The sequence below is a fragment of the Dreissena polymorpha genome, chromosome 5 (genome assembly GCF_020536995.1).
Source record: "Dreissena polymorpha isolate Duluth1 chromosome 5, UMN_Dpol_1.0, whole genome shotgun sequence".
Taxonomy (NCBI): domain Eukaryota; kingdom Metazoa; phylum Mollusca; class Bivalvia; order Myida; family Dreissenidae; genus Dreissena; species Dreissena polymorpha.
In genome coordinates, this window is record NC_068359.1 from 64,477,131 (window position 1) to 64,489,307 (window position 12,177).

A 12,177-nucleotide genomic window follows, 5' to 3' on the forward strand; every position below is an offset into this window, starting at 1 on the left:
TGTATTTTGAACCAAAATTCAATGATACGCATCTTTTTTTACACACTCTAAAAAAATGGGTTGCAAACCGTAAGATAATATTGCTGTTACGTTCTATCTATGACCTACGAAAAAGGATACTAATCACAAACAAATAATAAAGAACATTTACACATATAATCAGCACAAATATATGAATAAAAACAACAATAGCAATACGTGTGTTAACAGAATTATTAAAAGGATGCTCAATGATATGCAATGAAATCCGCTCTATGCATATCAGTTTGACAATGAATGAGCATTTCCAGGGACGTAAATTATAATGTTTTATATAAACAATAGCAAAAGCAGTTGCAACTGTTGACAGATAGCAATTTAGTGATTAAAATCGTTATCACACGCTGTTGTGAAATTGTACAAAACGATGACCATTAACCCATGTAAGCCTATCGTCTAGAAAAAAAGGCCTTGGCAAACAGCGTAGACCGAGATGAGACGCCGCATGATGCGGCGTCTCATCAGGGTCTGCGCTGTTTTTTAAAGGAATTTCTGTAAGAAATATTCTAAATATAGAGATAAATATACAAGACATCCATAACTTTGGAAAGAGATTGATCCAATTTAGAGGGATGGGAGAGTCCACTCGGCATAAATGGGTTAAAATTGTCACATGAAAACCAGTTTATGCTTTTTAATAAAAGAATGGGAAAAAACATTCAACGAAAATATTTTATTGTGTTATAAGTCGTGTGAAATTACACGTTTTGGTCGTTTCACTAATTTTGAAAAAAAAAGTTTCAATTGTTTAATACAAATCTGAATAAACTAATTGGCATCGTAAGTATTGGCCTGTCAGAGAGCAAAGTTGTATCAATAAATACATTGGTTAGTGGATATGTAAACTTATATCGCTCGAGTTTTAAGTAATCGTACACAAATAAAATTATTGTTTTCTTATTTCAGTTTTAAATCGTTTATACATTTCATAACTGTGCAACATAATTGTTCACTCGTGGTTTCACTTATCGTGAACATATGTTTGCACGACCTCTCATACAACAAAAGTATGCGACAGCACTAACATCACAAATTACGCTTTGTGTTTATTTGTTTTATTTTTTCTGTGTGTGTGTGATTGTGATCGTTAAACGGAATGTATTTTGACTGTTTAAGAAGAAAATCTGGTAACCATTTTACTGATTAACTGCTTTACGTTAAGGAATCGGAATGAATATAGTATCGGGTCGATGCAGGTGTTGATCACGAAGAACAGTGGGGCAATGGTCCATTCAATCGACAGTTCCCCCGGTAAATTAGTGTAACGCTGTGTTCTTATGTAGTAAAATAGGGAGGGTATGTATCGAAAAAATAGCTGCAAATTATGAAACTAATTGCAATAACTGCTTTAGATTTTCTGTGTCTCCTTGCTGAAATAGATTTGCAACACATGTTAAAAGCGACAACAACAACAATGGCATAAATGGACGCAATCAGCACAACAGCTAGACAAGAAAACATAAACAGCAAAACTTTTTAAACTTCAAAGTTATATAATTTTTACAGTTTCTTTCTATTGATCTTTTCACTTTTAATTGCTCATTAAAGCAGTATTAACTATTTACTTCAATATATTTGTTTACGAATTTTCATATTAAAATAGCGGATATGATTGTTGTCATAGGTATACAATGTTTTACACTTTCCCTCCGGCTTAAAATAAAAATAACACGTGCGGCTCTAATGAGGCGAGCACCAATCGAAACTTCCTCTTTGTACATATACGTAATGCATACATCCGATGTCCTCTTTGTACATATACGTAATGCATACATCCGATGTCCTCTTTGTACATATACGTAATGCATACATCCGATGTCCTCTTTGTACATATACGTAATGCATACATCCGATGTCCTCTTTGTACATATACGTAATGCATACATCCGATGTCCTCTTTGTACATATACGTAATGCATACATCCGATGTCCTCTTTGTACATATACGTAATGCATACATCCGATATCCTCTTTGTACATATACGTAATGCATACATCCGATGTCCTCTTTGTACATATACGTAATGCATACATCCGATGTCCTCTTTGTACATATACGTAATGCATACATCCGATGTCCTCTTTGTACATATACGTAATGCATACATCCGATGTCCTCTTTGTACATATACGTAATGCATACATCCGATGTCCTCTTTGTACATATACGTAATGCATACATCCGATGTCCTCTTTGTACATATACGTAATGCATACATCCGATGTCCTCTTTGTACATATACGTAATGCATACATCCGATGACGCTTACTTCCTCTTTGTACATATACGTAATGCATACATCCAATGTCCTCTTTGTACATATACGTAATGCATACATCCGATGTCCTCTTTGTACATATACGTAATGCATACATCCGATGTCCTCTTTGTACATATACGTAATGCATACATCCGATGTCCTCTTTGTACATATACGTAATGCATACATCCGATGTCCTCTTTGTACATATACGTAATGCATACATCCGATGTCCTCTTTGTACATATACGTAATGCATACATCCGATGTCCTCTTTGTACATATACGTAATGCATACATCCGATGTCCTCTTTGTACATATACGTAATGCATACATCCGATGACGCTTACTTCCTCTTTGTACATATACGTAATGCATACATCCGATGTCCTCTTTGTACATATACGTAATGCATACATCCGATGTCCTCTTTGTACATATACGTAATGCATACATCCGATGTCCTCTTTGTACATATACGTAATGCATACATCCGATGTCCTCTTTGTACATATACGTAATGCATACATCCGATGTCCTCTTTGTACATATACGTAATGCATACATCCGATGTCCTCTTTGTACATATACGTAATGCATACATCCGATGACGCTTACTTCCTCTTTGTACATATACGTAATGCATACATCCGATGGCGCTTATGCTAAATTCTGATTTACGATCGCTTAATTATCACGGACAAACTCTATATATAACAGTGATCACACTCTCTCGACACTATAAGATATTTCGAATAAAATAGTTCCAGTATAAAAGCTACCTAGCACGCGGAAGTATGGTTAGCTGCAATCATTTTTTATAAATTTATTCAGTTTGGTTTACTTTTTGAAAAAGAGTTTTTATTTGTACAAAGTCCGAGAAAAAAATCGTGCACGCTCCAATCTAATGGCAGTGTGGAAAACATCTCTTCTAAACCATCATGACCTAATTTGCACCTTACAAAAATATTGAGCCGCGTTAATTAAAAAAAACAAACAACAATAACATAATAATGTCATTTTCTTATTATATTACTTATAATATTTTCCTACATAATGTCTGTGACTGTAATTTTGCAAACCAAATGTACATAATCTCTTTATTAACTTGCTTATGATTCCGTTCTAATTGTGTATTAATCGTTATAATTTTCAGCTTCTTCCTTCATTTGGAACATCAATACCAACACGGTGAGTAAACATTATACGTTCATTTCTTGCAAAAAGATGGTTTTACGTTTGACAAAAAAATACATGTGTACGGCAACTCGGTCTTTGCAAGGGCGTTATTAATAGGGTTAATTTTACGTTCGGAATGTTAAATACAAATGCATTTTGTTCTCTTTTTTATCGAGTAATTTTAAGACATTCACCTTTCAAAATTGCACATAAATAGTCTAAAGCATGTTTTTTTTTCTTCACAGTAATGCACCGCAAACATGTCAGTCCACAAACGTTATGTTCTTTTTGATAATTCAAATGCAAAATACAAAAAAAAAACACTTGAATACCTTATATATAACTTATATACATGGTACGAAATGGCAATACATTGCGGATGTTAAGGATTTTATCATCACTAATTAAACACGTATAATGAGGCTCCAATACTCATAATTACACAAAATACCAAGTGATAAGATATGTTCGTACACTCTCGAGGTGAGTTGCTTTTGTTCAACCATTCAAGCCCTAGGTCGTCATAGCACACTCTGATGACTTCATTGCCGTCGCTGGTTTGGAGTCGCCGAAATTTACCATTCCCGACTGTTTTATTAATGCTTCTCAAATAAACTTGATATTGGTTATCTACGTATTCCCCGTGTAAGAGATCGACCTGACGACAGAAATATGACTTAGTTATGATCAGAGGTGGTGATTGTATATTTTGCCATTTAGACAGCATGATCATTGTTTCAACGAATGGGTTGCTTTCTACGTCCTCTCGATAAAGCACAGAGTTATAGGTATTGTTATTGTACGGACCACTGACTGTAATAAAGTCATTAAATGATGGTGCGAGTTTAATTGATATATTTCCAAAATTCAGCTGCCATATATCGCCTAGAGCTTGTTGTATGGGAACAAGAATACGTTCGAGGTTCGCCTCAGGTGTTGATTTGTACAAACGTGCGACGAAATATTTGATACCGACTAAGCTTTTATTGGTCACTACTTTGAACAACTCAAGCTCCCATTCGCTCAGTCCGTGTCGTAAAAGATCTTGTTCATTTACATGATCCAATAAGCCTATCACCTCTTCAGAGATAACGATGTCTAATGGTTCCAGTTTAATTAAAACTGAAAATGTATCTCCAACGAAAATAGAAGGAAATTCACATGTGTTGCTCCATCTCAGTTGCCATTCGGGACACAAAAGTGGTCGACAGTCATTCTGAAATTTGTTTTCGTTTAGTATGCAATAATAGTTTGACGGTTAAACCTGAATCAAATTTCATTACAATGTTGTGCTCAATACTGGTTAGAAGTTGACGGATTGTGGTAAGTATTCTTAAATCAGTAATATAAAACACAGAACATACAAGGAAAAATATACATACTAAATATTTATGTTTATATGATTATATTTACATGTATCAAAATATCAGTAAAGGAAATAATGGCCTTGTATATCAAATTGTTTATGTATAAATTAAATGTTATATGAATTAAACATAAATTAAACAAATACACAGCACAGTTTTTATTTTGAAAAGAAAACAATTAAACGACTTGTGGCCTTTGGAAATCTATAGATCAAGCTTTGTAAATAAAAAAAGTCGACTATTTTATCTTTTACCTTTCTTATTTTGTGACAAACCATTTCTTTCCCCTTCTCTTCAGTCACAGATTCATAGGTATCGTATGATCCAAAAATCATGATAAGATTTCCCTGACGATTTTCTCGAAATAAATTATCGTTATCATAAGCAATGCATATATCGTGTACTTTTCTTGTTTTGAAATATTTAGTTTTGCTACAAAGATAACAGTACACGTTTCGAAACACTTGAAACTGGAAAGAAAAAGGGGCAAATGTTGCATTAAAGCGATGACACTGTTCCTCAAGTGTTCGAAAGGCATCAATTTCCGTTGTCGGATAAATATCCGTGCATTCTTGAATAACATCCGAGTTGCAAAATGCTGATGACATATCCATATCTTCAGGTGCCCGAAATATAAGAATACATTTACTATTTTCTCCTTCGAGAAGTTTCTGAATTTCAAATGAATACGAATTAAGACTATGTCGTCCAGTGTCAAACGTTGGGCAATTTACAGAAAGTATCCAAGGTACAACTTTACTGTCATTATGGCAGCGGGCGCAAAACTGGTTGTAATAAATCAAACCTGTGTTGTACGACACGTGCGGGAAGGGATTACCCCATCCAGCTGCCTTCATGCTGCGACAAGTATCATTGGCTCCTGGACATTTGTCTACCATAAAATATCGTCCGACAGGTATCATAAATGAATTATTAATATTTATAGGCGCAACACATGATGTCTCACCCTTCTCTTCAATTTTATGATAATCGCCCTCGAAGAAACAGCAGTTCCTTTTGAGACCACAGTCTGAATCGCACGAGCACGACCGACAACACGTTGTATACCCTTTTGAAACGTTTATGGTCTCCGTGTTATTGTCACAAAAAGAACTGTATGGGCACAATTCAACCAGGCTTGATGTGAACTGAGATGATACAGTAACCACAAGGCTACAGACGTAATGTAACAGAGCTGGTAAGCCTGCTATACGCATGCTTCTGATTTTATTTCAACCCTGAAAAACACACACATATGTATGAAGTAAGTATGGCTATATGGATGGATCAACTTATGAACTGATGGATGGACTTATGGATGAATGGATTGATTTAATAATGGACTGATCAATGGATGGATAGACTGATTAACTAATGGATGGAGGAATCGGATGGATGGAAAGGTGGATTGATGGATTGATGGATGGATGGAAGAAGGGAAGGACGGATGGGCGGATTGGGGGATGGATAAAAAAGCATATTTTGTCGTGTTTTAAATTTAAAACAATAGAACAGCACCGTAATATGGCCTTCAATGATATAGACTCTTTATACATTAAAACAGGTACACATATTCAATGTAATGCTCTGTAACTTTGTGTCGGTTTGTTTGAAGTAATGAACTTATCATCTGGACAAATTTGAAAAAAAAATATTCATAGGAAAAATAGTATTTTAAGCGTTCACTGTTAATCTGCGTGTACCATCATAACAATCTAACATATGTAAAATATCTCTTTTGATTAAATCCCTGACATTTAAAACAGCTTATGTCTGATTTATTATAACAGTTTTAAATTGTAAATATTTTTTAGCAGTGCCTATATCTTTGCATTGGCAATAAGGCTCATTCACATAAATGTTGCGCACATTCCAGTGACAGTCTTCACATAATTCTGATCATCCAATCTCAACAAAAGCCATGCAATGCTTTCTTTACATATTTAGATTGCACAATTTAGTTTGAATTGTGTCCGAAAAAGTAAGCCATGCATTTTGACCTCATATGTAAGGGCTCCTTTACAATCGAATTGAATGTTTGAAATACTCTTAATGTTTAAAAAAACGCCGTCTTAAGTAATACAATTTATCTGATATTCGCCATAATGATGGAAGAGAGATAACTACCGAATGTATTTTATGAAAATAAGCGTTGCTGTTACGTAACATGGCCTTTGCTAATGTTTCAGGTGACTTCTTGCATATGCCATTTGAAGGCTTATTTCTGACAAAACATACGAAATATACTAGCTAAAAAAATATAATTACAATTGTCTTTATCATTTGTTTGTATGTTTGCGAGTTTGACCACCGTCCAAACGACAATACGACTTCGGTACATATACTATTTGGGGCTGCTTGGATGGTAACTATTCTGCCATAGGGCCTGAAGTGAGGTTTTCTATGTCTTATAAAATGCTATTTATTGGATTTGGTAGAATATCGATTTATTTCACTCATGATCATTGAAAGTATTTTTTAATGATAACATAGTTAATAAAAATCGTTTTTTACTAAATCTAACCTTTTTTTTGCTTACACAAGATTTTTTTTGCTGAAATAATGAAATTGTATTAAGTACATTTGAATAATACAGCAAACTTGTAATAGACATCATTTTTGGTGATTTTCTCTAACAAAACTGGTGATTTCATGTTCTAAATAATTGTTTTATCTTTTATATTCTATCGATATGTTTATTGCAATAAGAGCTTTCCACAACTTTTTCATTAACAGTGATCGTATATTTTTTAGTTTGATTATATTTTTAAACAATTAAGTTTCAATTTTGTTCATGCTTGCACAGAAACATTAAACAACAAAAAGTCATTTTTGAAAGAACATAGTCTTTTTTACTGTGCTGTGCAATAAAACAAGAATATTCTTTATTAAAGGGGCCTTTTCACAGTTTTTGGCATGTTTTGAAATAAGTCATTAAATGCTTTATATTGATAAATGTAAACATTCGATCTTAAAAGCTCAATTAAAAAATCAAAAATAAAATTTAAAAAATGAAAAAAAAAGTAGCCGCAGCTGGACTCGAACCAGTGACCCCCGGAGTCCTGGAGTAACCTGAAGTAAAAACGCATTAGCCCGCTCGGCTATTCTGCCAATCATATTTGGTTGAAGTATTTTATGCATTATATGAGCAATCTTCGTAGTTTCACAAAATTTAGCGACAACAACAGAAACTCTCCAAATTATCAATCGTTTCGCGTTGCAACGCTTTATAATTTTTAGGATTTTAAATCGTCAAAAGATGCATATATTGGCTATATTAGACCATTTAAATGTTCAGTAATACTGTTTCCTCACAAATATCATAACTAAAACGAAAATTTGCGAATCTGAAACAACTTTTTTCAATTTTGTCAATTTACCAAACCGTGAAAAGATCCCTTTAAGATCACACAACTGCAATTTTACTTTACAGTTTTTTATCCTTTTCTGCAGCAATAAATTAAATCTTATGTAAAATTGGCATTTAAAGGGACCTTTGGTTAATTAACAAAATTAAAAAAGTTGTTTCAGATTCGCGAAATTTCGTTTTAGCAATGATATTTGTGAGGACATAGTAATACTGAATATTTACCATGCTCTAAAATATCCATTATATGCATCTTTTGGCCATTTGAAAACCTGAAATTTATAAAGCGTTGCAACGCGTAACGATTGAATAATTTGTCATGACATTGAATATTCTTATCAAATCGTCATTTCAATGTTTATGAGCTTCTCTAAATTTTCCACGATCTATGTTTTTTGTCTCTAAATTTTTTAATATTGTATTCGTTGGCTATTATTTGTATTTCAAGTTTCGGATATAAAAGGTAATAAATCTTACAGCAATTTCGGTTTTTACAAAACACTTTCTTTCAAAGCTGATTTGAATAATTGAATTGACTTTCTTTTGTAGTGCGTTTTTGATGTTAGCAAATTGTTTATTTTCCGATAAAAGCATCAAGCTAAATATTTAATCGTTTTTATCATCAACAAATTGAATATAATATTACATTATTTAAGACATCTTCATAGTGCCAATGCGTTTGTGGATTTCTAAAAAGTAATAAGGGAGAAATATACCTACTACTACTATTACTAATAACAACACTAATTATAGAAATAATAATTATTATAATATTAATACATATACTTATATTAATTATTATCATTATTACTTTTATATATAAGACAATAGTATTGCACTAAATATGTAAGTGATTTTGGTCATTTTCTTATGTGAACACTGTTCCAACACAAGATAGAAAAGTGTTGCGCTTATCATAACAGCTCAACCGTGTAAGAACAAAATGATAATTGCCCCTTTTGGAACCAATTTTAACTAATTTGTTGAAATTCATTTTTAATACTGTGTATCTATTCAAACAAGTTACCAAAATGAGTTACAGCAGATTTGCATTTAACAGGCAATAGAATTGTTACTTCTGAACAAGAAGGGGCTAAACCGACACTAGTAATTGTATTTATTTCATTTATTCGTTCCTCTTTATTTTGAAATCACATAATTCTGATGAACATTGAACACATAAGTTATGGGGTTAATGTTCAGCCGAACAAGTGTGTTCTCGTATTTTGTTGTGTGTATAGTTTTATGATTTGCGTGTTGCATTGTACAGAAAATGTATCGCTTGCCTTATCAAAAGAACACGATGAAGTTATATAGGCCGTGAGCCAAGAACACTTTTGCTATCCCCCCTCGCCCCTTTGGGAATGTTCAAGCAAATTAACAACAAGCTTGATAAAATAGTGACAATAATCATTTTAACAATTATTAAACATAATGATAATAATAACAATAATAAACATAATAATAATGATTAAAAAAGAGGAATACGTCTCTCACGCAAATAATTTATTCACTTAAATGAAATTGTATCATAATACGATTGTCAAACAAAACAAGAATAGAGTGTAAAACAATAAAACAAAATATTAACGCATCCTAAAAGCTTTATGCAATACATCCTAAAAGCTTTATGCAATATAAGTTGGTTTTACTTACCCTTAAAAGATTAATTCTGGTAGATTTTCCAATACTTCGCGCAATGTATCGTCAATCTCCTGCCACACGATTTTCACGTTTGTATGGCATTAAGAGTATCTTTTGTGTCTTGTTCCGTCTGTTATATAGCACATTACAAACTCATTCCGATTGGTCAGTTTTGAATGTACATTATTGGTCATTGGTGATTTGTTGGACATTTACATTATCCAATAGCTATTAGTTGTGTGTGTTCTATAAATGAACAGTACACAAGTTTAACTTCATGTTTATTGCTAATGGAAAGCGTCGTATAGTTTATTAATCATGCAACCTACTAAGAAATGAAGCTTTTTAAGAAGCGATGTCAGTCCTAGGACAATATGACGATGTATCTTAAAGCCAGGAGAATGCCGAGTTATTTGAACTGATGTTAAATACGGTCACTATCAGCACAAACAGCTTTTAGAAATGTAAGCATAATCTCTTTGGTTTCGTACCATAACTGTTACTATCAACAATATACATTTCACAAGAACATACGGGGTAAAGATATTGTTTTGCTCATGTTTGTACACGCAGTCTTATAGCATTGCCAAACGAAAGTCCATGAAGGCCTGAACAGTAAAACGAGTAAGGAGCAATCTGAACGAAAAGGATGCAAACAACTTAATTGTTATGACTCAGCGAACATGCACAACTCACTTAAAACTTTATCCATACCAGAACATGGGGAGACAGATTCCTCCTGGACCAAGCTGCCCTAGTTCTAAATAAAGACGTTATACAATCGGTTAAGTATCGATCGATCCCCGCAAGATCCACCGGACTATACCGCGAGCTTGACGTTCGCACTGAGTCGCGTCTATGTCTGTGGTATTCACAGGACTATACCGCGAGCTGGTCGTTTGCACTGCGTTGCTTATGTTCCTGTGGTTTCCACAGAGTGATTCAAGGCGTTCTAGCCTGGATGTTGTTTTAAGACAGAGTATCGGCGTTTACTTTGAACATGTCCAAGGCGTTAGCTGTAAGGTTGATGACTGAAGCGCTCTTAATGTGTGGATGCCGTTTTCATGCGTTTTCACGACGACGATGTGGCGTCCTTAGCAACCCTTATACTTGAAACGTGAAGTGTGGCATAACCTCACACAGTTAAACAAAGAAGCTTAATATCCGCATATTGCATGACGTCTTTTGCTGACCGCTCCCTGGGTCGCCGTAAGAACTAAGGAAACAACAAGAAAAAGGTTATAGCCGAGAAAACATAAGGCATTATCCCCCCTCCCACACACACACGAAAATATACATTTTATTACGTGCAAGCTGATTTTATTTTGAAATCAGCACCTTCGTCTCCCTGAACACTAAAAAATAATAGCAATCATCTCAAATTGCAATATTTCAACGCCCATCTATATGACCCGCTGTGTCCTTTGGAGTTGCAAGAGTAAGCGAGGCTTACTGTGTAAGTAAAGCCACAAAGAAAAACTAAAACAAAACACGGTCAGCTGCTTTCGCCTTTTTATCTTTTTATGACCATCGTTCCATTAAGAATTCACTAAACAACATACACGCTGCTTAAGTAGTATCTTGATGATTAGTGAAAAGTTTAACGTTTTAGCAATGAACAAGCAATCAGCTTGTATTTTTTTGACAAATGTAGTTATATTATATTATATTATGTATTCAGTCGTCTTTCTACTAAAATAGCTATAAGTGGGTTGTTAAACGAAGATTATGGCCATGAAGGATGTGTATATTTTTGCATTTTTCTACCGTTAATCATAAATACATTAAACTGCTACTTAATCATAGGTGATTTCCGTTAATAGCGCACAGATTAAGATATATTCTTGTATCGATCGAAGTCTATTATTTCGGAAACCACAATTGTATGAACAAGGTTTATACATTGATATTCATATAGCCAATGTCAAGGGCAAATAAGTCTAGTTTAGTGTGTCAGTTAACACCTCATATTATTTATTTCTTCGTTTTGAACAATATGTTCATGACATAAGCACCATTTTTGTTTGCATATAATTATATACAGACTAGGATTTATTTCATTGAGTATAAGACTATTCGTTATTGTTAAGTCTAAGAGTTGGCTGGTGATTCCGGGTCCTGACTTGTGATGTTAACCAAACATTTAAAATATGTTCACATTTTGACTTAAAGTAAGAAAGTTTAAAGGGGTTGGTACAACCCAAAAAGTCACAAGATAGAAAACAAAGAGTCCCGCGAACCGGAATCGAACCAGTGACCTAAGGATAACAGTTGAGTAACCACTACAGTCCTCCGCTCTACCGACTGAGCTATCGCGGG

General features: G+C 33.9%; 1 non-coding gene across 1 annotated transcript; it reads right to left on the reverse strand.

The window, feature by feature from the left end:
• Positions 1-12,088: 12,088 nt before the first annotated feature.
• On the reverse strand, positions 12,089-12,177 carry Trnay-gua (transfer RNA tyrosine (anticodon GUA)). Its single transcript is given in 2 exon segments — positions 12,089-12,124; positions 12,141-12,177. It is a non-coding gene; the product is annotated as a tRNA-Tyr (tRNA).